The 25,104-nt window shown below is 45.0% G+C and overlaps 1 protein-coding gene across 1 annotated transcript in view; it reads left to right on the forward strand.

The window, feature by feature from the left end:
- Positions 1-8,125: 8,125 nt before the first annotated feature.
- The window catches only part of LOC121551123 (parvalbumin-7), a 44,693-nt gene continuing 27,714 nt past the window's right edge, over positions 8,126-25,104 (forward strand). The window contains exon 1 of the mRNA XM_041863674.2: positions 8,126-8,320. The gene's annotated coding sequence lies outside the window, so the exon portion shown is untranslated. The remainder of the gene's footprint in view (positions 8,321-25,104) is intronic.

Below are 25,104 nucleotides of genomic sequence, written 5' to 3' on the forward strand. Positions count from 1 at the left end.
GCTATAAATTCTCAGACAACACAAAAATTCCTTGATGCCCTTCCAGACTCCTTCTGCCTACCCAAGGACGTCAGAGGACAAAAATCAGTTAACCACTTAACTGAGGAACTCAATTTAACCTTGCGCAATACCCTAGATGCAGTTGCACCCCTAAAAACGAAAAACATTTGTCATAAGAAACTAGCTCCCTGGTATACAGAAAATACCCGAGCTTTGAAGCAAGCTTCCAGGAAATTGGAACGGAAATGGCGCCACACCAAACTGGAAGTCTTCCGACTAGCTTGGAAAGACAGTACCGTGCAGTACCGAAGAGCCCTCACTGCTGCTCGATCATCCTACTTTTCCAACTTAATCGAGGAAAATAAGAATAATCCAAAATTTCTTTTTGATACTGTTGCAAAGCTAACTAAAAAGCAGCATTCCCCAAGAGAGGATGGCTTTCACTTCAGCAGTAATAAATTCATGAACTTCTTTGAGGAAAAGATCATGACCATTAGAAAGCAAATTACGGACTCCTCTTTGAATCTGCGTATTCCTCCAGGGCTTAGCTGTCCTGGATCTGCACAGACTCTGCGAGGGCCTGGGATCGGGAGAGACACTTAAGTGTTTTAGTACTATATCTCTTGACACAATGATGAAAATAATCATGGCCTCTAAACCTTCAAGCTGCATACTGGATCCTATTCCTACTAAACTGCTGAAGGAGCTGCTTCCTGTGCTTGGCCCTCCTATGTTGAACATAATAAACAGCTCTCTATCCACCGGATGTGTACCAAACTCACTAAAAGTGGCAGTGATAAAGCCTCTCTTGAAAAAGCCAAACCTTGACCCGGAAAATATAAAAAACTATCGGCCTATATCGAATCTTCCATTCCTCTCAAAAATTTTAGAAAAAGCTGTTGCGCAGCAACTCACTGCCTTTCTGAAGACAAACAATGTATACGAAATGCTTCAGTCTGGTTTTAGACCCCATCATAGCACTGAGACTGCACTTGTGAAGGTGGTAAATGACCTTTTAATGGCGTCAGACCGAGGCTCTGCATCTGTCCTCGTGCTACTAGACCTTAGTGCTGCCTTTGACACCATCGATCACCACATTCTTTTGGAGAGACTGGAAACCCAAATTGGTCTACACGGACAAGTTCTGGCCTGGTTTAGATCTTACCTGTCGGAAAGATATCAGTTTGTCTCTGTGAATGGTCTGTCCTCCGACAAATCAACTGTACATTTCGGTGTTCCTCAAGGTTCCGTTTTAGGACCACTATTGTTTTCACTATATATTTTACCTCTTGGGGATGTTATTCGAAAACATAATGTTAACTTTCACTGCTATGCGGATGACACACAGCTGTACATTTCAATGAAACATGGTGAAGCCCCCAAAATTGCCCTCGCTAGAAGCCTGTGTTTCAGACATAAGGAAGTGGATGGCTGAAAACTTTTTACTTTTAAACTCGGACAAAACAGAGATGCTTGTTCTAGGTCCCAAGAAACAAAGAGATCTTCTGTTAAATCTGACAATTCATCTTGATGGTTGTAAAGTCGTCTCAAATAAAACTGTGAAGGACCTCGGCGTTACTCTTGACCCTGATCTCTCTTTTGATGAACATATCAAGACTGTTTCAAGGACAGCTTTTTTCCATCTACGTAACATTGCAAAAATCAGAAATTTTCTGTCCAAAAATGATGCAGAAAAATTAATCCATGCATTTGTTACTTCTAGGTTAGACTACTGCAATGCTCTATTTTCCGGCTACTCGGATAAAGCACTAAATAAACTTCAGTTAGTGCTAAATACGGCTGCTAGAATCCTGACTAGAACCAAGAAATTTGATCATATTACTCCAGTGCTAGCTTCCCTACACTGGCTTCCTGTTAAGGCAAGGGCTGATTTCAAGGTTTTACTGTTAACCTATAAAGCGTTACATGGGCTTGCTCCTACCTATCTTTCCGAGTTGGTCCTGCCGTACATACCAATACGTACGCTACGGTCACAAGACGCAGGCCTCCTAATTGTCCCTAGAATTTCTAAGCAAACAGCGGGAGGCAGGGCTTTCTCCTATAGATCTCCATTTTTATGGAACAGTCTGCCTACCCATGTGAGAGACGCAGACTCGGGTCTCAACCTTTAAGTCTTTACTGAAGACTTATCTCTTCAGTGGGTCATATGATTGAGTGTAGTCTGGCCCAGGAGTGTGAAGGTGAACGGAAAGGCTCTGGAGCAACGAACAGCCCTTGCTGTCTCTGCCAGGCCGGTTCCCCTCTCCACTGGGGTTCTCTGCCTCTAACCCTGTTGCAGGGGCTGAGTCACTGGCTTGCTGGTGCTCTTTCATGCCGTCCCTGGGAGGGGTGCGTCACTTGAGTGGGTTGAGTTACTGACGTGATCTTCCTGTCTGGGTTGGCGCCCCCCTTGGTTTGTGCTGTGGTGGAGACCTCTGTGGGCTATACTCGGCCTTGTCACAGGATTGTAAGTTGGTGGTTGAGGATATCCCTCTAGTGGTGCGGGGGCTGTGCTTTGGCAGAGTGGGTGGGGTTATATCCTTCCTGTTTGGCCCTGTCCGGGGTTTCTTCGGATGGGGCCACAGTGTCTCCGGACCGCTCCTGTCTCAGCCTCCAGTATTTATGCTGCAGTAGTTTATGTGTCGGGGGGCTGGGGTTAGTTGGTTATACCTGGAGTACTTCTCCTGTCTTATCCAGTGTCCTGTGTGAATTTAAGTATGCTCTCTCTAATTCTCTCGTTCTCTCTTTCTCTCTGAGAACCTGAGCCCTAGGACCATACGTCAGGACTACCGGGCATGATGACACCTTGCTGTCCCCAGTCCGCCTGGCCTTGCTGCTATTCCAGTTTCAACTGTTCTGCCTGCGGTTACGAAACCCCTACCTGTCCCAGACCTGCTGTTTTCAACTCTTAATGATCGGCTATGAAAAGCCAACTGAGATTTATTCCTGATTATTATTTGACCATGCTTGTCACTTATGAACATTTTTGAACATCTTGGCATGGTTCTGTTATAATCTTCACCCGGCACAGCCAGAAGAGGACTGGCCACCCCTCATAGCCTGGTTCCTCTCTAGGTTTCTTCCTAGGTTTTCGCCTTTCTAGGGAGTTTTTCCTAGCCACCGTGCTTCTACACCTGCATTACTAGCTGTTTGGGGTTTTAGGCTGGGTTTCTGTACAGCACTTCGAGATATTAGCTGATGTAAGAAGGGCTATATAAAATAAAATTGATTGATTGATTGATCAAGCGCTATGATGAAACTGGCTCTCATGAGGACCGCCACAGGAATGGATGACCCAGAGTTACTTCACCTGCAGAGGATAAGTTAATTAGTTACCAGCCTCAGAAATTGCAGCCCAAATAAATGCTTCACAGACACATCTCAACATCAACTGTTCAGAGGGGACTGTGTGAATCAGGCCTTCATGGTCGATTTTGCTGCAAAGAAACCACTACTAAAGGACTCCAATAAGAAGAAGAGTCCTGCTTGGGCCTAGAAACACAAGCAATGGACATTAGACCGGTGGAAATATGTCCTTTTGTCTGGAGTCCACATTGGAGATTTTTGGTTCCAACCACCGTGTCTTTGTGAGACGCGGTGTGGGTGAACGGATGATCTCCGCATGTGTGGTTCCCTCTGTGAAGCATGGAGGAGGAGGTGTGATGGTGTGGGGGTGCTTTGCTGGTGACACTGTCAATGATTTATTTAGAATTCAAGGCACACTTAACCAGCATGGCTACCACAGCATTCTGCAGCGATATGCCATCCCATCTGGTGTGGGCTTAGTCCGTCTATCATTTGTTTTTCAACAGGACAATGACCCAACACACCTCCAGGCTGTGTAAGGGCTATTTTACCAAGAAGGAGAGTGATGGAGTGCTACATCAGATGACCTGGCCTCCACAATCCCCCAACCTCAACCCAATTGAGATGGTTTGGGATGAGTCGGACGGCAGAGTGAAGGAAAAGCAGCCAACAAGTGCACAGCATATGTGGGAACTCCTTCAAAACTGTTGGAAAAACTAGAGGAAGGATGATGATGCAATCACACTTTCCATTGCTCGGGCAGTGGCTGAATGTACCTTTCACAATCTAGCTTTTCATTGACAATTCTGTGCTCTTTTACAATCTATACTGTTGTAGCGAGCAGCACTGTACCCCAGCTTTCAAGTCAAGTCAAAATCCCTATTCTGGACCCCTGCCCCTAAAGCCTCTCCAATGACTCAGGTAGAAGTCCACTCCGACTTCTCGAATTGTGACACACTCAAAATCAATTGGGACACATTCACCTATTCACAAAGCAACTTATAGTAGGCGTGCTAATCAAGAATCAGGTCCTCCCTCAATAATTTTGATGTAAAACTCTAAGCTGATCCTAGATCAGCACTCCTGCTCTGAGACACTTTGTGAATTCCAGAACTAACACTCAGACCAAGGTCTAGAACAGCCAGCCTAGTCTTTTAGACTAGACGTAACATACTAAATGTAAATCTGTGATGCCCAAATTAGTATGATATGTTACGTTTGGTATGGTTACATAAGACAGAAGGTTACTTAAGGCAAAAACGATCGAGGTATAACGCGAACATCTAGCACCCCAAAGATTAGCATTTTAGCTATTTAGCAACTTTGCAACTACATACTACTTTTTAGCTACTTTTCAACTATTTAGCATGTTAGCTGACCTTCCCCTAACCCTTAACTCTTTAACCTTACTCCTAACCTTAACCTTAACCCTAACCTTAATGTTAGCCACCTAGCTAACGTTAGCATTAGCCACCTAGATAATGTTAGCCACAAATTCAAATTCGTAACATATGATACGTTTTGCAATTTGTAACGTATCATACGAATTGTAATTCGTAACACATTATACTAAATGGAGTGTCCGGATTTACATTTTACAATGTTACATCTATCCCTGAGTCCAGGTTGGAACAGCAGGTTGATATGGGGATATTTCTCAATCTGTAATGCATGTGGTAAGGTTAGAAGTTATCCTCAGGCACTGATCTAGGATCAGCTGAAACTCCCCCAAAGCCTAACTTAAACCATGAGGGTGAAAACACACACCTGACCCTAGATCAGTTTCTACTGTCTAGAGCAGGGGTGTCAAACGTCCGGCCCGCGGGCCGGATCAGGCCCGCAAACGGGTTTAATCCGGCCCGCGAGATGATTAAAAAAAATAATAATAAAAAAATAAAATAATAATAATAATAATTTTGTAAAGTATAAAAATGCGCTGCAATTTTTCAATAAAATAAACTGCTGTTCCAATTGCGTCCACTGGATGGCGCAATAGCAATTGTGTTAAGCAAGCAAACTGTTTATACCGGGGCAGAGCAAGTAGGTCAAGCACGTGCAGCCAATGAGCTACTTTGTTTTGCCCGCGATATTTATTACGGCTTCTACTTTTAACATTATGTGCTTTGGCACCCTCATTGCCCCAACAGCGGAGATGAGAGAAGGTGAATGAACTGTTGGCGGGTCTGAAGAAACAGCAGTCTATGTTTACTCACAGCCTAGACATCAGTGACGCTGCAGTGAAAGCTAGCTACCTCATTGCTAATGAAATCGCAGTGGCTTCAAAACCATTTAGTGAGGGTGAATTTGTAAAAACATGCATGATGAAGGCAGCGGAGATTGTGTGCCCTGAAAAGCGGCAGGCTTTTGCAAATATCAGCCTGACAAGAAACACAGTTGCAGACAGGATTTCCGATCTTTCAGTGGATTTGGACAGCCAGTTGAAGCAAAAAGTAAAGTCATTTATTGCGTTTTCGGTTGCAATTGATGAAAGCACGGACATTACAGATGTTGCACAACTGGCCATTTTCATCCGCGGAGTTGATGACACATTGACCGTCACCGAGGAGTTCGTGGAGTTGGTGCCGATGACAGATACAACGACAGCAGCTGATATTTTTACTGCACTCGTCGGGCGCGCTGGACAGGGTCGGAGTGGACTGGTCCCGCGCTGTCAGCCTGGCTACAGATGGTGCGCCCTCAATGATCGGGAAAAAAGCAGGCGTTGTGACAAAGTTCAGAGAGAAAGTGCAATCTGCAAATGGAGGACGTGATTTTTTGACTTTTCACTGTATTTTGCACCAGGAGGCTTTGTGTTGCAAGTCATTAAAGATGGATAACGACATGAAGATGGTCATCCAAACTGTTAATTTCATCCGATCCAGAAGCCTGAATCACCGTCAGTTTGACAGCCTTCTCAGAGAGAAAGACCACATCTATGGCCTGCCATACCACACTGAGGTAAGATGGTTAAGCCGAGGTGCTGTGCTGAGGCGTTTCTTTGATTTACGAGAAGAAATTGAACAGTTCATGGAAGAAAAGGGCAAACCAGTGTTCGAATTTCATTCCGCAGAATGGATGCAGGACCTTGCATTTATGGTGGATGTTACAGAGCACCTGAATAACTTGAACAAACAGCTGCAAGGGCGCAACAAAGTTGTCACGCAGTATTATGACAGCATACGTTCTTTCAAGTTGAAGCTGTCATTGTGGGAGACGCAACTTGCCGGTGGTGATGCAGCTCACTTCCCCTGTCTGAAAAATGTGTGCGCGACCCAACATGTGGCAGACATGAAGCGGTTCAAAGATAAAATAACGGGACTGTTACGGGAGTTTGAGCAACGCTTTCAGATTTATGTTTATATGTTTTTATGTTGATGTGCTATTGTTTTTAATTGATTTTATTTTATTTGTATATTTAACCTATTCTTGACTCTGTGGTTCTTGCACTTGTTTGGGGAACAGGATTTCATTATTTTTATCTACATTTCTACCTGAGAAATGACACCCTGATATAGTTCTGTGATCTGTGATATACTTCTGTGAATCACTGAGGCATTGTGTGTTTGTGTGTTCTTTGTCCTCAGAACTTTCAAATAACTTGAGGTGTTTTATGATTAATAGTGATGATGTGCTTTTGGACACTGTCCTCAGGCTCCAGCTTTATGTTTATATGTTTTTATGTTGATGTGCTATTGTTTTTAATTGTTTTTATTTTATTTGTATATTTAACCTATTCTTGACTCTGTGGTTCTTGCACTTGTTTGGGGAACAGGATTTCATTATTTGTATCTACATTTCTGCCTGAGAAATGACACCCTGATATAGTTCTGTGATCTGTGAAACAGTTCTGTTAATCACTGAGGCATTGTGTGTTTGTGTGTTCTTTTTCTTTAGAATTTTCAAATAAACTTGACGTGTTTTATGATTAATAGTGATGTTGTGCTTGTACTATTTTGGACACACTGTCCTCAGGCTCCAGCTTTATGTTGTATGTTGATCGTATTAAAACAAAGAAAACAATCTGAAGTTGTTGTTTTTAATAATAATAATAATATGCCATTTAGCAGACGCTTTTTATCCAAAGCGACTTACAGTCATGTGTGCATACATTTTTACGTATGGGTGGTCCCGGGGATCGAACCCACTACTCTGGCGTTACAAGCGCCATGCTCTACCAATTGAGCTACAGAGGACCAGAGTTGAGGTAGATAGTTTTTAAGTTATATATACCATGATTTTTCCGGTCCGGCCCACTTGGGAATAGATTTTCCTCCATGTGGCCCCTGAGCTAAAATGAGTTTGACACCCCTGGTCTAGAGGCATCTTGGATAAAATAGCCCCAAAATAGACTTCTAAATAACCACAAGAACAGGAATTTCAATGTAATCTTTCTCTCGATTTCTTCATGTTATTTTCTTCCTCTGTCCTCCTCCCCGTAACCTTTCACTCCTAAGTGCACTCACCCCCAGCCCCAGGCCAAACTGACATGTTCTCTTTTCTCTCATCGCCATTCTCTCCATCTCTCATCAGCACTTCATCTATAGGACACTCATCCCTCGCTCCACTTTGTACTCCTCCTCCACTCTTCTCTTTTCCATCACCCCCTCTCCTCTCCTCTCCTCTCCTCTCCCCATCCCTTCTTCCACTATCTCCCTCCACTCTACTGCAATCCCTCCCTCCTCTTAAACATCACAAAATCCCCTCCTATCCCAATCCAGGCCTCTCTTCCTCTCTCCCTCCCTCTCCATTTATCTTTCCCTCCCTCTCTCTCTCTCCCCTTCATCTCACCTCCAGCCACTCAGCGCTCCCTCTCCCTCTTCAGCAGCACCGCCCGCTCTCTGTCTCTTTCTACCTTTCTCTCTCTCGCTCTCTCATTTTCTCTCTCCTCCTCTCTTTGGCTCACAGAAGGTTCCCAGGCTGCTGGTCCGTCTGCCTGTCCGTCCGCCCGTCATCCTGACTGTCCGACAATCCCACTGAAGCTCCAGCATCAACCGGGACACAGACTCTCACAAAGGTAGGAAATAGGGGACGATGAGAGGAGAGGAGAGAGGGGCTCTGCTTCCCTCAACTATCACTGATACTGGAGGCAGACAGGATGAGGGAAAGAAAGAGAGAGGGAGTGGGGAGAACCAGAAATGAGAAGAGATAAAGTGGAACAAGAAGAGGGAGAGAGGAGAGGAGTGGAGAGGAGAGGCGGTAATGCAGTGCACTGTTACTTGTGAGAAGAGAGGAATATAGAAAGAGATGTGTAGATTGAAATGGTGTGTCTTGAGGAAACTGTCTGAGAACAGAAAAAGAGAGAACACTTTGATGCATGCAGCGGGCAGAAATGCAGAAAGGGAGAGAGAGAGGGAGAGAGAGGGATAGAAAGAATGTCATGAAAATGTTGGTTTATCAACTGTGTGTGCGGCTGCAGAAAGCAGAAAGCAGCGGCAGCTCTGCCTCTCCGTAAAATCCCATTCACAAATAAGAGCTGAACTCTGGCGACTCCGATTGGTCCCCGAGCGGTGTGTGTTTGCTTCAATGTGTGCGTGCACTGTTTTAGAGAGTGATATTGAGAGAGGGTGTGAGGGAAGGAGGGAAAGGGGGAGGCAGGAGGGGAATAGAAAATCTATTAAATAGCTCTTCTATGGGTCTGGTGCTGAGCGGCTGCTCCAGCAGCACACACCATGCAGGCTAGCAGAGAGAGAGAGAGCTGGGCTGAGTTGGCGTGTACGCTTTCATACGAGATGTAATGTAGGGAGGGAGGGAGGGGGTCCAAATGGAAATAATGAGTGATGTCGCCGGTGCGGGTGGTTATACTTGTCATAATGCAGGCTTTAGAGACAGACACGATCAGTGTGACTTTGCGACAGACTTTGGGACACTTTCCCTCCTACCCTCCTCCCTCCCCTTCCTTTACCCTCCTCCCCTACTCCCTAATTGCCTTGTATCTCACTCCAGATTGCCCCCCATTGATAATATCTGTACAAACAGAGCTGCACTCCTGGCATGCAAACAGCAGTCTGTAAAAGTGACGTTATATTTGTGGGAAACTGTCGTCGGTGTGGCACAGTACGGGCAGCTTGAAGGATATATGGGAGGGAGAGAAGGATGGAGAGAGAGGAATGGAGAGAGGGGGATGGAGGGATGGGAAGAACTTCAGCAACACAAGGGAGATAACCTCCACGGGATCGGTGTCCCGTATACGGGACGGTTGAGCTAATGTGCGCTAATGTGATTAGCATGACTGTTGTAAGTAACAGCAAACCTTCCAGGACATAGACATGTCTTATATGGGCAGAAAGCTTAAATTCTTGATTATCTAACTGCACTGTCCAATTTACAGTAGCTATTACAGTGAAAAGATACCATGCTATTGCTTGAGGAGAGTGCACAACAACAAAAAATGTATCACGGCAACTGGTTTGGTACATTCACCTCTGAAGGTAAATAATGTACTTACTGTACATTCAGTAATCTTGCTCTGATTTGTCATCCTGACGGTCCCAGACATCAAATGTAGCATAGTTTTGTTTGATAAAATCAATTTTTATATTCAGATGTAGGAACTGGGTTCTACAGTTTGAACCCTTGCTGTCTCTGGCTCCACACCCACCCCGCCCGGCCATATAGATGTGTGAAAGTTAGTGTATAAGCTAATGATCCATCATGTATGACATTCCTGGGAGTGTGTAAACTTACATTTTGTATTACCATATCATTTGTGTATGTTCTCTATAGTTATGTACTTGTAAATATATCAATTGACCAATTCGGCACATTTGGGCAGACTTGATACAACATAGTCCAGTATTGCAACGCTTCACTGGATCAATCTGAAACTATGCATACACACTGCTGCCATCTATTGGCCAAAATCTAAATTGCGCCTAAACTGCAATATTATATTGTGGCCTTTCTCTTGCATTTCAAAGATTATAAATATATATATATATATATATATATATATATATATATATATCTGCATGTGTTTTTGTTTGTATTATCTTTTACCAGATCTAATGTGTTATATTCTCCTACATTAATTTCACATTTCCACAAACTTCAAAGTGTATCCTTTCAAATGATATCAAGAATATGCATATCCTTGCTTCAGATCCTGAGCTACAGGCAGTTAGATTTCGGTATGTCATTTTAGGCGAAAATTGAAAAAAGGGGTCCGATCCTTAAGTGGTTAATGGGACAGAGAGGAGAGAGAGAGAGACCGGGAGAGGGAGAGAGAGAGCGAGAGAGAGAGAGAAAAAGAGCAAAAGCATAAACTGACATATGGTGGGAATGAGGAGAATAATGAGTTGGCAGGAGAAAAAGAGGAGTAGGGTTGGACAGACAGAATAAAGTGAGTAGACACAGAGAGAGAGAGAGAGAGAGAGAGAGAGAGAGAGAGAGAGAGAGGGGAGACGAGAGGTGGTAATGCAGTGCACTGTTACTTGTGAGAGGAGAGGAATATAGAACGAGATGTGTAGATTGAAATGGTGTGTCTTGAGGAAACTGTCTGAGAACAGAGAAAGAGAGAACAGTGTGATGCATGCAGCGGGCAGAAATGCAGAAAGGGAGAGAGAGAGAGAGAGGGATGGTAAGAGAGAGGGATGGAGAGGGATAGAGAGGATGTCATGAAAAGGTTGGTGTATCAGCTGTGCGGCTGCAGAAAGCAGAAAGCAGCGGCAGCTCTGCCTCTCTGTAAAATCCCATTCACAAAAACGACCTGGAATAGATGTTGAATTGACATCGGTGCCCAGTGGGTAGAAAGAAACTTCTGCTCCATCCATCCTCTATCTCAGCTTCACTACATATAGTATCTCACACCCCGTCATTCCTCTTTCATTAGAAGTGAATGTGAGGGGTGTGATGCATGACTCTAGTCTATATCACATCATGATTTTCTAGGGATTCACTGATTTAGAGGCGAACTGCTCTTTGGAGTGTGAAATACACCGCCACAGTGTCCGTCGCATTTGTGGCGGCTGGGATCGGCTGGGATACCCAGTACAGCACAAGACAGGAGTGATGGTGATGTGCACGGGAGCATGGTGGAAGGGTGGGACTGTAGGGAGATTTAAGGGTGGAGTCAGTGGGGGTAACTGAGTTCTTGTGTTGTACACCTTCCGCTTGGTGGTAGCTACAGTATGTGTTCAAGGGTTCTGCCTCTGGTTTGGTTTGCTGCTGCAGTGTGTGTTAGAGTAACTTTCGCACTCCTTCTTCTTGGGGTGTCCCTCCACAAACCCTGTCTAAAATAGTGGAGTAGTACAAGCATGTTATTGTGTGTGTTTGTGTGTGTGTCTTCATCCAGACCAGGCAAGAGCAGGCCTCTACAGCGCAATATACTGTAGCACCGCAGTTAATGAAGAATATCTCATCCCAGATCCCTGATTCTGACTCAGGCATGGGCAGATTAATGACACCATGGAACATGGATGGGATTAGAGTACCAATCCAACAGAGATGATCAATCTAGCCTGCTACTACCAGTTTACCAGCACCAGTGTTGCATCCCCACATTAGCCCCATACATCAAACTACAGATATACTTATTATCTATATATTTTCTACAGTTCCACAGACGTGTGTGGGTGCCTTTATGTGTGTGCAGTGCACGTATGTTTGAGTGAGTTTGAGTGAGTGGGTAGCTAGCTGTGTGCCTGTGGGTGGAAGAACAGGAACATATCATGATTACATGGAGGAAGAGTATTTGTTTGTGTGGGATTGTGTAGGTGAGAGGTTGTTAGATGTTAGATAGGACCAACTAATTGTGTGCGGACAGATCCAGAGTGCATGTTAGAATTGTTACGTGGGCAGCCTCAAAACTCAACTGTAGGAAACTAAAGCACAGCTGCATTCTACAGTCCGAAAGGCATCACTCGCAATTCAAAAACTCCCTCACAAAAACTCCCTCACACACACGCATGCACGTGTGCACGCACGCACACACACACACACACAAGCACATACACACAGAACTACACTTTTAGAAAAAAGTATTCCAAAAGGGTTCTTCGGCTGTCCCCATAGGAGAACCCTTTTTGGTTCCAGGTAGAACCCTTTTTGGGTCCAGGTAGAACTATTCCACTCTGTGGAAAGGGTTCTATATGGAACCCAAAGGGGTTCTTCAGAGGGTTCTCCTATGGGGACAGCCGAATAACCTTTGAAGTTCTAGATAGCACCTTTTTTTTCTAAGAGTGTACAGGGATGTGATGAAAACGAACTAATGTATCTTCCCCCACTTAAAAGGCTACTTGCAATTAGCCATCACCCATTATGTGCATTTCTGAGAGATGAAATTGAATTAATTTAAACAAAGCTATTCTCAATTTGCACTGATAGATTTTGACATTAAACATGTAATTAACACAGAGTTAATCGACCTCTTGCAGACCGTTAATTAAAAAACAGATCTCCATCATTATAAAGAGGAGAATAAATGGGGGGATGAGAAAGAGGAGAGGATTTTGTGCTGAAGTGGCAGGCTGTAGTTACACTATAAGGCAGTGGCGGTCGGTGCCGTTTAAGATGAAGGAGGGCCATTTTATTTTTATGAGCATGGCCTTATTTCTATTACAGCATATTGGATGACTGTCATTCATATTCCATTCACCCGGTTCAATGTAACAGCGATAGGTTTAGGCGACTACATGATACTCAGATTATCCCTACACCCATCATGAGGTTGCTACAACCTAGCCTATGAATTAAAGTTTACAATGTAGGTGCACACAGGTTGAGAGGAAAGGTTTGAGGTGACAGACAGTGACACATGGACAGAAAGTGACACATTCAATACCACCTTGCACACTCTTCCCTGCATCTAGCTGATCTAGGGTGTAATCATTAGTCCAACATTTGCAAACATTTGCTTCCGTTTAAGAAAAGTTATTCAACAGAATCAGCAGAATGAATACACCCCTGATCACACGTAAACACAGTTCACTTTCATAGCAGCCACGTTGTATTCCTTCTCGTATCTATGCGCTCTCCTCCTCTCACCTTTTCTCTTCGCTTGTGGACTTCAATGCACAACACATCAGCTGTATGTGACCAGGCGAAAAAACCTTTCCAAGCCAAACCATATCATAACCGCTACACACAGCTTACATCGTTTTCACCATATTAGCTAAAGTAACGTCATAATCAACATAGCTAATATAACTAATGTGTTAGCAAACCCGCTACAATCATGCAGTAACGTTACAGTGTACAGTCAGTAAGCAGTTTAGAACTGACACTGGCGGGCCCCGGTGGCAATAAATTAGTAAAACCAAAATATCACTTTGACTTGGAAGAGTTCCAGTGTTGTGTTGGATATTCATAGCCAGCTAGCTAACATATCATCCCTCTGTTTGAGCAGGGTGTTTGAGTAGGCTAAACTAGCTGGCTGCATTTGCTAGCTAAGTAAGTGAAACCGAAAGTGAAAAAAAATGACAAAATCTCTCTATCTCTCTCTTGCTTGTCCTTCATTTTGGAATAAATTAAATTGTTAAAAACTGTTCAACTATTGTCTTTCTCTCTCTTTGAGTCAACTACTCACCACATTTGATGCACTGCAGTGCTAGCTAACTGTAGCTTATGCTTTCAGTACTAGATTCATTCTCTGATCCTTTGATTGGGTGGACAACATGTCAGTTCATGCTGCAAGAGCTTTAATAGGTTGGAGGACGTCCTCCGGAAGTTGTCATAATTACTGTGTAAGTCTATGGAAGGGGGTGAGAACCATGAGCCTCCTAGGTCAATGTACCCAGAGGAGGACGGAAGCTAGCTGTCCTCCTGCTACACCATGGTGCTACCCTACAGAGTACTGCTGAGGCTACTGTAGATCTTCATTGCAAAAAAGTGTGTTTTAATCAATTATTTGGTGACGTGAATATATTTAGTATAGTTTGATCTAAAAATGATAACTTTTTTAATGTTTTACTTTTTAAAAAAGAAATTCACTGAGGAGGATGGTCCTCCCCTTCCTCCTCTGAGGAGCCTCCACTGCTGTAAGGAGAGGGAAACTCAGAGGCTGCTGCCTGCCTGCCTGTCAGCATCGTGGTGATTGATCCCAATGCAGTTTGACACTCATGTCAACTCATTATTGTGCTGAGACACACTTGCAATAACCCCCACTTGTGCGCACACACACACCAACACACACACACACACACACACACACACACACACATGCCACTTATAAACCCATTTCACCTAGATGCACACATAGCGAGATGTCATACACACCGTTCCGGAAGAGGACATCTAGTTTTTCCATTGCTCAGCAGAACAGCACAAAACCATCTCCATCCCTCCATCCCTCCATCCCTCCATCCTCACCTACATAAACTCCCACGGCCAGGTCACCAATGCAATTCATTCATCTCTTGAAGTTTGGCCAACAAAATTCACTTAGACCTCCCATCATCCTTCAACTCATAATGCCCATGTTTTGGGGTTAGGGTTAGGGTTAGGGTTAGGGTTAGGGTTAGGGTTAGGGTTAGGGTTATGTTTATGGTTAGGGGTTAGAGAAAATAGGATTTTCAATGGGACTGAATTGTGTGTCCCCACAAGGTTAGGTATACAAGACTGTGTGTGTGTGTGTGTGTGTGTGTGTGTGTGTGTGTGTGTGTGTGTGTGTGTGTGTGTGTGCAGAGTGTGTGTGTTACTGATCAGATGAAAGCACATGTGGGACCAAGTGGCATTACGAGGCTGGAAGTTGGAAGCCAGAAGCTGGAAGGGAGCCATAACTTTGAGCCACCTGCTAATAGAGAATTATGGCTGTGGTGCTAATGTAGCCTGGTCCCTGATCTGTTTGTGCTTTTGGTGCATGGTGCTAATGTAGCCTGGTCCCTGATCTGTTTGTGCTTTTAGTGCATGGTGCTAATGGTGCATGGTGCTGGAGCATCATCTGTCATTCCGTCTACATTTGCATCTTGATCATATGATTTCAGTCGTTCTAGTTTTACAAACTCCCTGTGTTATCTTGCAGTAAGTGTATTAATGTGTGGAGGGGAAAATCGTTGTATTGTTTTGATGGATGAGGGATTTTTCTGTTGTTGAATATCCAGGTGCTGATTTAATTGCCACCACACCTGCAATACCCTCACTTTCTTGCATATTCCTCTCTCTCTCTCTCTTTTCCTCTCTCGCTCTCTTCCTCTCTTCCTCACTCTTTTACTTCCTCACATTTTCTTTCTTTCTCTCTATCACCAGCGCTCTCCCTATCCAGATGAAGGTGTGAAAAGGGGACACTTCCCACTTTGTGCCAAAGTTCAGTTGATCTATTTCAGAGATTTGGCCATGTATGTTTTAAGGCCAAGGTATTTTTAAACCGCCCGAGCAACAGAGGTCACTGAGAGCGAATCTAACTTTAGTACTGACACAGAGGTCACCGCAGCTCTGCAGGAGTCAGGCCTAGCAATTAAAACATCCACAAACTCCTAAATGAGATCATTAGTGTGCTGGGATGGCTGGATGTCATCTGGGAAGAGGCAGGGGAGAGGAAAGTGGATTGAGATTTGTCTTTTTATGGGTCACGGAGGGAGGGAGTTTTTGGTTAAATAAATGGGATGATAATATGACATTGTGACCTATTTTGATGCGGAGTGACTTAAAGTCCTTAATCTTTTGGGAGTGCCAGCGGATCTGGATGATATATAGACCCAGATGTACACACAAACACTAAACACACAACAAATGGTACTTCTTACTCAACATCGTTATATAAAGGTGTACTCCTGCTCTGTGACCTTAAAACAGCATCCCTCTGCACCCCAGTTCATGTAAGTGAGACAGGGGGAACTGTTTCACAGACAAATGGATGAGTAGATGGAGATACTGCTGCATTCCCTACATGGGGGCTCAAACTTCTGCTCCATCTCCTCCTGAGGTTTCTCATGAACCTACCTCTTACCGGCTACATAATTAGTCCCTTACAGAAGACTGCTGCCTGGTCCCTGGCTGAACAGTTCAATCTCAGAACTACTCTTTTCTACTCCCTGCATAGAGAATAGAAGCCAAGAGAGGCCAACCTAGTGGGCAAAGTGCAGAAGTTACCAAACTCTATTCTATTCCTGGCAATGCCTATGATGACCAGATATCAGTGTGATACAAGAGATGAGCATGACTTGGAATAGCATTCGTTGTGACCAATATACATCATATCCAGTCCGCCTGGCCTTGCTGCTATTCCAGTTTCAACTGTTCTGCCTGCGGTTACGAAACCCCTACCTGTCCCAGACCTGCTGTTTTCAACTCTTAATGATCGGCTATGAAAAGCCAACTGAGAGACCTGAGCCCTAGGACCATACGTCGGGACTACCGGCCGTGGTGACTCCTTGCTGTCCCCAGTCCGCCTGGCCTTGCTGCTATTCCAGTTTCAACTGTTCTGCCTGCGGTTATGGAACCCCTACCTGTCCCAGACCTGCTGTTTTCAACTCTTAATGATCGGCTATGAAAAGCCAACTGAGATTTATTCCTGATTATTATTTGACCATGCTTGTCACTTATGAACATTTTTGAACATCTTGGTATGGTTCTGTTATAATCTCCACCCGGCACAGCCAGAAGAGGACTGGCCACCCCTCATAGCCTGGTTCCTCTCTAGGTTTCTTCCTAGGTTTTGGCCTTTCTAGGGAGTTTTTCCTAGCCACCGTGCTTCTACACCTGCATTACTAGCTGTTTGGGGTTTTAGGCTGGGTTTCTGTACAGCACTTCGAGATATTAGCTGATGTACGAAGGGCTATATAAAATAAAATTGATTGATTGATTGATTGATATTCCACATCAGCTGTCATATTATCATACACTCCTGAAAACGAGCGGAGAGAATGATGGAAGTTTTCCTCTCCTCCTCCCCCATTACTTTTCTGGCCTGCTATTATGTTTTAAATGGGAGCTGGGAGCATTTCGGAGTGGCCCCTGATCATAGAGGTCATCTGAATGCAGGAAACATGCAATCTCTTTGTGTCCGAAAATCCTCTACATCCCTATATAGTCAACTGCTTTTTAATAGAGCCCTATGGGCACTGGCCAGGAGTAGTGCACTATCTAGCGAATAGGGTGCCATTTTGGATGCAATCGTTATGTCAGTGTGAACGAGGGGCTTGCAGTATAGACAGCGCTAAACGTCTCTGTTTATCGCATATTACACTGATCAGCCTCATTCACTTGAATGTCATCCTCTAGTTGGGAGTGTTAGGTTGAAGCCTTATCAGTGAATGGGCTTTGGTCATGATACTGTAGTACTGTAGATTCACACAGTGTGTGTGTGTGTGTGTGTGTGTGTGTGTGTGTGTGTGTGTGTTCTTTAGCTCTTTTAGATTGTGTCAATCACTCTATCTTTTCTATCTTTATGAATGACTGCACACATCGCTCCTTTGTAGGACCATGAATGTGTGCATCCCCCTTCTCCCTCCTCTCCATCTCTCACCTCCTCCCTCCCTCTTTTCTGTGTGGAGCTGTGAGAGCACTGGCTGGACACACTCAACTCGGCTTGCCCCAGGCTCGGCCCCAGCTCCCACCAGCAGAGTGTGAAGACTGTGTCAGAGTAAGAGAGCAGGAGAGCAGTAGAGGAGGAGTGGAAGCCCAGTGCTGGACTGGCTTTTATTGTGCAAGGTCAATGGAGGGTTTATATTGCTGTGCTCGCACACACACACACACACTTCTGCAAGAAAAGAGGCGCTGTCAGACAGCAGAGTTTCTGCTGCCATTACTGCTGACAAGGCAAGCCACTGCCAATGGGACAGGGGCTTCAGCTCTCTCTCTGAATACACCGACACACTCCGACAATCTATATTGAAACACACACACGGACACACGCACACACACCCTGACTCACTCACACACTCAGTAGATACATGAGCTGAGGAATGTGCAGTTATGCGTGGATGGTGGTCACCCACCCAGTCACCCACACTGCACGAGAAAACACACCAAGAGCTAATGCAAATACATGAACACATACTCAATGTCTGGTTTATATTTAGTCTGATGCAAACAACCACACACGACAAAGCATAGTTAAGTAACGTGATGTTTTGTCAAAGTTCTGACGGATAGACCACTTATTTCATGTACTACTTCTTTGCAGATAATCCCGTAATTACAATTTTGAGAGCCGCACAACCGATAACAGCACAATTATAGGGCTTTGGGCTTTTGTGTTCCCAGCCTGCAAAACCATGGGTTAAATCCCAGACAAACAGAGAATGTGCTGACAATGTAAAGCCCAGACAAATTGTATGTTCAACAATTTTAAGCAGCCTACGACTGTGACTTTAAACCATGTCTCCCCCCTCCTTCATCCCTCTTCTACACCCCCCCCCCCCACCCCCCCATCAAAGACTAGCACAGAATACAAATTGTGTTGTGCTTTAGTTTCTGGGTGCCGTAAGCCGAGGACGTGAGGAGAATGGGGAATAAGAGTGGTCTGTCCCAGGAAGAGAAAGGAGGCACAATAGCTGAGACCGGTCTGATGCAGACAGCTGAGAGGAGGAGAAGAAAGGAGAGAGAAACAAAGAATAAAAGAGAGAGCAAGGAGGAGGAGGAGGACTGTTGAAAGGGAGGTGCTGGAGGGCACGCGAGAAAGAAAGGAAGAGAGGAAGAAAGGAAGAGAGGAAGAAAGAAAGAGATAAAAAAAAAAAAAAAGGCAAACCAGACACAGAGGAGAGGAGAGAGGGATAAAATACCAGAACATAAAGGAAGATAAAGGAGTGTGTGATGGATGGAGGCAGTGTTCTGCGGATGTATGAAGCCTCATCTAAACAGCGCCGGAGAAGATGGCTGCCGTTTTACAGCCCTCTAACCAATTGTACTATTATGTGTGTTTTTCCGCGTTATTTGTAATTTATTTTGTACATAATGTTTATGCCATCGTCTCTTATAACCAAAAAGAGCTTCTGGATATCAGGACAGCGATTACTCACCTCGCATTGGACGAAGACTTTTTCTTCAACGAGTCGGACGCGAAGGATATTCTACAGACACCCGGCAAGGCCCAGATCCCCGTCATTCGCCTGAGGAAGAGACGGAGATATCGTGGACGTAGGTCGGGGTGCCTTGTAAGATCCGACGGCGAGCGAGTAAACTGCCTCTCCCATCAATACTATTAGCCAACGTTCAATCTTTTGAGAATAAAATTGACGATTTAAGATTACGGTTATCCTACCAACGGGACATTAAAAACTGTAATATCTTATGTTTCACGGAGTCGTGGCTGAACGACAACAATGATACCATTCAGCTAGCAGGCTACACGCTACATCGGCAGGACAGAACGGCTGGCTCCGGTAAGACAAAGGGTGGCGGTCTCTGTATATTTGTAAACAACAGCTGGTGTACAAAATCAAATACTAAGGAAGTCTCGAGGTTTTGCTCGCCTGAGGTAGAGTATCTTATGATAAGCTGTAGACCACACTATTTACCAAGAGAGTTTTCAGCTATATTTTTCATAGCTGTCTATTTACCACCACAAACCAATGCTGGCATTAAGATTGCACTGAATGAGTTGTACAAGGCCATTAATCAACAGGAAAACGCTCATCCAGATGCAGCGCTCCTAGTGGCCGGGGACTTTAATGCAGGGAAACTTAAATCCGTTCTACCTAATTTCTACCAGCATGTCAAATGTGCAACCAGAGGGAAAAAAACTCTAGACCACCTTTACTCCACACACAGAGACGCATACAAAGCTCTCCCTCGCCCTCCATTTGGCAAATCTGACCATAACTCTATCCTCCTGATTCCTGCTTATAAGCAAAAACTGAAGCAGGAAGCACCAGTGATTCGGTTAATAAAAAAGTGGTCAGATGACGCAGATGCCAAGCTACAGGACTGTTTTGCTAGCACAGACTGGAACATGTTCCGGGATTCTTCAGACAGCATTGAGGAGTACACCACATCAGTCACTGGCTTCATCAATAAGTGCATCGATGATGTCGTCCCCACAGTGACCGTGACGTACATACCCCAACCAGAAGCCATGGATTACAGGCAACATCCGCACTGAGCTAAAGGGTAGAGCTGCCGCTTTCAAGGAACGGGACTCTAACCCGGAAGCTTATAAGAAATCCCGCTATGACCTCCGACGAACCATCAAACAGGCAAAGAGTCAATACAGGTCTAAGATTGAATCATACTACACTGGCTCTGACGCTCGTCGGATGTGGCAGGGCTTGAAAACTATTACAGACTACAAAGGGAAGCACAGCCGCGAGCTGCCCAGTGACACAAGCCTACCAGACGAGCTAAACCACTTCTATGCTCGGCTTCGAGGCAAGCAACACTGAAGCATGCATGAGAGCACCAGCTGTTCCGGACGACTATGTGATCACGCTCTCCGTAGCCGATGTGAGTAAGACTTTTAAGCAAGTCAACATTCACAAGGCCGCTGGGCCAGACGGATTACCAGGGCGTGTACTCCGAGCATGTGCTGACCAACTGGCAAGTGTCTTCACTGACATTTTCAACATGTCCCTGACCGAGTCTGTAATACCAACATGTTTCAAGCAGACCACCATAGTCCCCGTGCCCAAGAACTCTAAGATAACCTGCCTAAATGACTACCGACCCGTGGCACTGACGTCTGTAGCCATGAAGTGCTTTGAAAGACTGGTCATGGCTCACATCAACAGCATAATCCCAGAAACCCTAGACCCACTCCAATTTGCATACCGCCCCAACAGATCCACAGATGATGCAATCTCTATCGCACTCCACACTGCCCTTTCCCACCTGGACAAGAGGAACACCTACGTGAGAATGCTATTCATTGACTACAGCTCAGCATTCAACACCATAGTGCCCTCTAAGCTCATCACTAAGCTAAGGATCCTGGGACTAAACACCTCCCTCTGCAACTGGATCCTGGACTTCCTGACGGGCCGCCCCCAGGTGGTAAGGGTAGGTAACAACACATCTGCCACACTGATCCTCAACACGGGGGGCCCCTCAGGGGTGCGTGCTCAGTCCCCTCCTGTACTCTCTGTTCACCCATGACTGCATGGCCAGGCACGACTCCAACACCATCATTAAGTTTGCCGACGACACAACAGTGGTAGGCCTGATCACCGACAACGATGAGACAGCCTATAGGGAGGAGGTCAGAGATCTGGCCGTGTGGTGCCAGGACAACAACCTCTCCCTCAACGTGACCAAGACAAAGGAGATGATTGTGGACTACAGGAAAAAAAAGAGGACTGAGCACGCCCCCATTCTCATCGACGGGGCTGTAGTGGAACAGGTTGAGAGCTTCAAGTTCCTTGGTGTCCACATCACCAACGAACTATCATGGTCCAAGCACACCAAGACAGTCGTGAAGAGGGCACGACAAAGCCTATTCCCCCTCAGGAGACTAAAAAGATTTGGCATGGGTCCTCAGATCCTCAAAAAATTCTACAGCTGCACCATCGAGAGCATCCTGACTGGTTGCATCACCGCCTGGTATGGCAACTGCTTGGCCTCTGACCGCAAGGCACTACAGAGGGTAGTGCGTACGGCCCAGTACATCACTGGGGCAAAGCTCCCTGCCATCCAAGACCTCTATACCAGGCGGTGTCAGAGGAAGGCCCTCAAAATTGTCAAAGACTCCAGCCACCCTAGTCATAGACTGTTCTCTCTGCTACCGCACGGCAAGCGGTACCGGAGTGCCAAGTCTAGGTCCAAAAGACTTCTCAACAGCTTCTACCCACAAGCCATAAGACTCCTGAACAGCTAATCATGGCTACCCGGACTATTTGCACTGCCCCCCACCCCATCCTTTTACGCTGCTGCTACTCTGTTAAGTATTTATGCATAGTCACTTTAACTCTACCCACATGTACATATTACCTCAACTACCTCAACTAGCCGGTGCCCCCGCACATTGACTCTGCACCGTTACCCCCCCTGTATATATAGCCTCCCTACTGTCACTTTATTTTACTTCTGCTCTTTGTTTTCCTCAACACTTTTTTTGTTGTTGTTGTTTTATTCTTACTTTTTTTGTTTAAAATAAACGCACTGTTGGTTAAGGGCTGTAAGTAAGCATTTCACTGTAATGTCTGCACTTGTTGTATTCGGCGCATGTGACCAATAAAATTTGATTTGATTTGATTTGATTTGATCAGCCTAAGCACCTAGTGACTAAGTGATACACAGGACCCTGATATCCACCCCCTCCACATAGTCTCTTTCTCTCTCTTTCCCTCTCACCCCTCCCCCCAGGATCCTCTGGCCTCCTCTACTCCGCACACAGGGCTGTGTGACTCAAGCCTCAGCGCCCATCAAAACCCATCAGGCTCATCCTGGACAGGCCTCGCTGCCACTCACGCTATACTAAAGGAAACAGGAATCCCCTTCATACACATAGACACACACACACGCACACTTAGACACACACACCCACACCCAAACACATACACACACATAGTTAACTGGGGGTTAGAGGCAAACCATTTCAGAGTATCAAAGATATTGTCAGTTTGTATACATGTGTGTCACTCAGTATACGTGTGGGTCAGTTTGGATGTGCTTGTGGCACACGAGCCCTCTCCTGACACCACCGTGACCTCTTTTAGCCTCCTTTGTTTACTGCAGTGGCCTGCCCCTGTGGATACTGCTCTCTCTCTCTCTCTCACACACACACACACACACACACACACACACACACACACACACACTCATTCACAAGCACAAACACACACACACACACACACACACACAGTGGCATTGGGGGTGACAACATCTGTCTCGCTTGATTTAGTGTTTTTTTCTACACACAAAGGAAAATTGGGGTGAACAGTAGAACTTTATAGCTCAGGGAAAAAATAAGCCCTTACATCACACTGTGTAAGGCACTCATGCTTGAAAGGGACTGTGGTTTTTGTCCTTGCAGATAGTCTAGTTAGTAATGCACCTATAGGACACTTATTTTGGTGTGGATAGCTATCTGTAAATATCTGTCAATCGAACATTGACTAGTGGAATGCAGTCATATACATACTGTACATAAAGGTACAGAAGGGGTTCAATACCAAAAGAGAATATCCCATCCCTGCCAATCTGGCACTCGTCACTCGAGACTCAATCAAATGCTCTTAGCATATTTGGAGGGGGGAGCCAATTTGACCAGAGGAGGCTGGTGGGTGAATAAATAGGAGGACAGGCTCACCGTAATGGTTGGAATGGAATAAATGGAACGGTATCAAAAATATGGAAACATGTTTGATACCTTTCCATCCATTCCATTGCAGCTATTACGATGAGCCCATATATTGGGAGTTGTTCCCATGTGGTGAATGGATGCTGAGTTCAGAGTTGTTCAGAGTACTCTTGCCCCCCTGCTGAGATGAGGCTTATCACATATGTTGGGTGTTAGGCTCTGAGACTCTGAGGCAGCAACAGGTCAGTCAGCAGTGTGCTGCCTACCTACCTACTCCTTCACCCACTACTACTAATACTACTCTGCATTGGCAAGCCCCCAAGCTGTCAGTCAGTCATCCAGAAGGAGAAGGGGAAGGAGGAAAATGCCCCAGCAGCAAAGAGAGAGGGAGGGAGGGAGTAAGAGAGGTGGAGGTTGGATGGAATGATGCAATGAAGAAAGAGAGATGGAGGGAGGATGTAAGAGGGATGGCAGGAGGTAGAGAGGAAGAGCACCACTGACTGACATAAACCATTCACTGCCAGTGGATTACTGTAGACTGGAAAGACCTTATCGTTTGAACGTTTTACCCATAATCACAGATTATGTATGTTTATAGGGGAGATCACATGTCATGATGTCATTACCAATAAAGGTACATCGAGTGTCCCATCTCAAGACCCATCAAATCAAATGAAGTAGCAGTGGAATAACATAACAGGAGCACTTAAATATAAACAATACCGGAACCTATTTCAGTCCAAGTCAAGCACTGCATAACAGTGATGGAATACATTTACATTTACATTTACGTCATTTAGCAGACGCTCTTATCCAGAGCGACTTACAGTTAGTGCATACATTTTTTTATTTTTTTTTATACTGGCCCCCCGTGGGAATAGTCTGAGTGTTACTGGAAATACTGCCTCTTAAAAGTCGAGTAATTAACATAATACAAAAAATCTCCACCAAAATCTGTCTGTTTAAGCTAGAAATGTCCGGGGGGGTTTTGTATGGGCTGCGTCTCAATCCACCACATCCACCGATCGATGTCGGCCTTCCACATCTGCGGTGGAAAGTGGCAGAGCTACAGCTCTGTTTGTCAGACCAGGAGAAATTCCGAAAATTGGTCTTCTCACGAAAATGTCTGTAGCGTTCCAACTGTTTGGCCTACAAACTATTATGACCACTTTATGGGAAAGGGGAGACTCACGAACACAATGGTTTTCTCCGTTTTGTTCTATGACCCCCACAAGCCCCATGGGACTCATCTGAAGTCGGTACCGCCAATGTGCCAACTTCTGTCTGTAGCGCCCAAATTGTTTGGGATAAAAACGAACTATGATCCACACAAGTGTCACGGGACTCTTCTGAAGGTAACCCGGATGGAAGTATGGAAGTCGTTTTGTGCATCTTAAAACAGGGGTTATTAATAGAGAAGATGAATTTATCCATTTGGAAAGAAAGAGAGGAGAGACCAGAGAGAGGGAGCATTCAGACCACCAAGAGAGGACACCAAGAGGGGGAAGGGGGATGACTAAGCCAGGACAGAAAAACAAAGCTAAAGCAGAAACAACATCACATAAAAACCAGGGTCATATTCACTAGATACCAAACTGAAGAAAATAGACAGAAATGGGGAGGGACTGCCTGAACTGATAAGGAACACTTGTTTTTTGCAAAACGAAGTGCAATAATGAATACAATCCTGA

This window comes from Coregonus clupeaformis, chromosome 35 (assembly GCF_020615455.1).
Source record: "Coregonus clupeaformis isolate EN_2021a chromosome 35, ASM2061545v1, whole genome shotgun sequence".
NCBI classification, from domain to species: domain Eukaryota; kingdom Metazoa; phylum Chordata; class Actinopteri; order Salmoniformes; family Salmonidae; genus Coregonus; species Coregonus clupeaformis.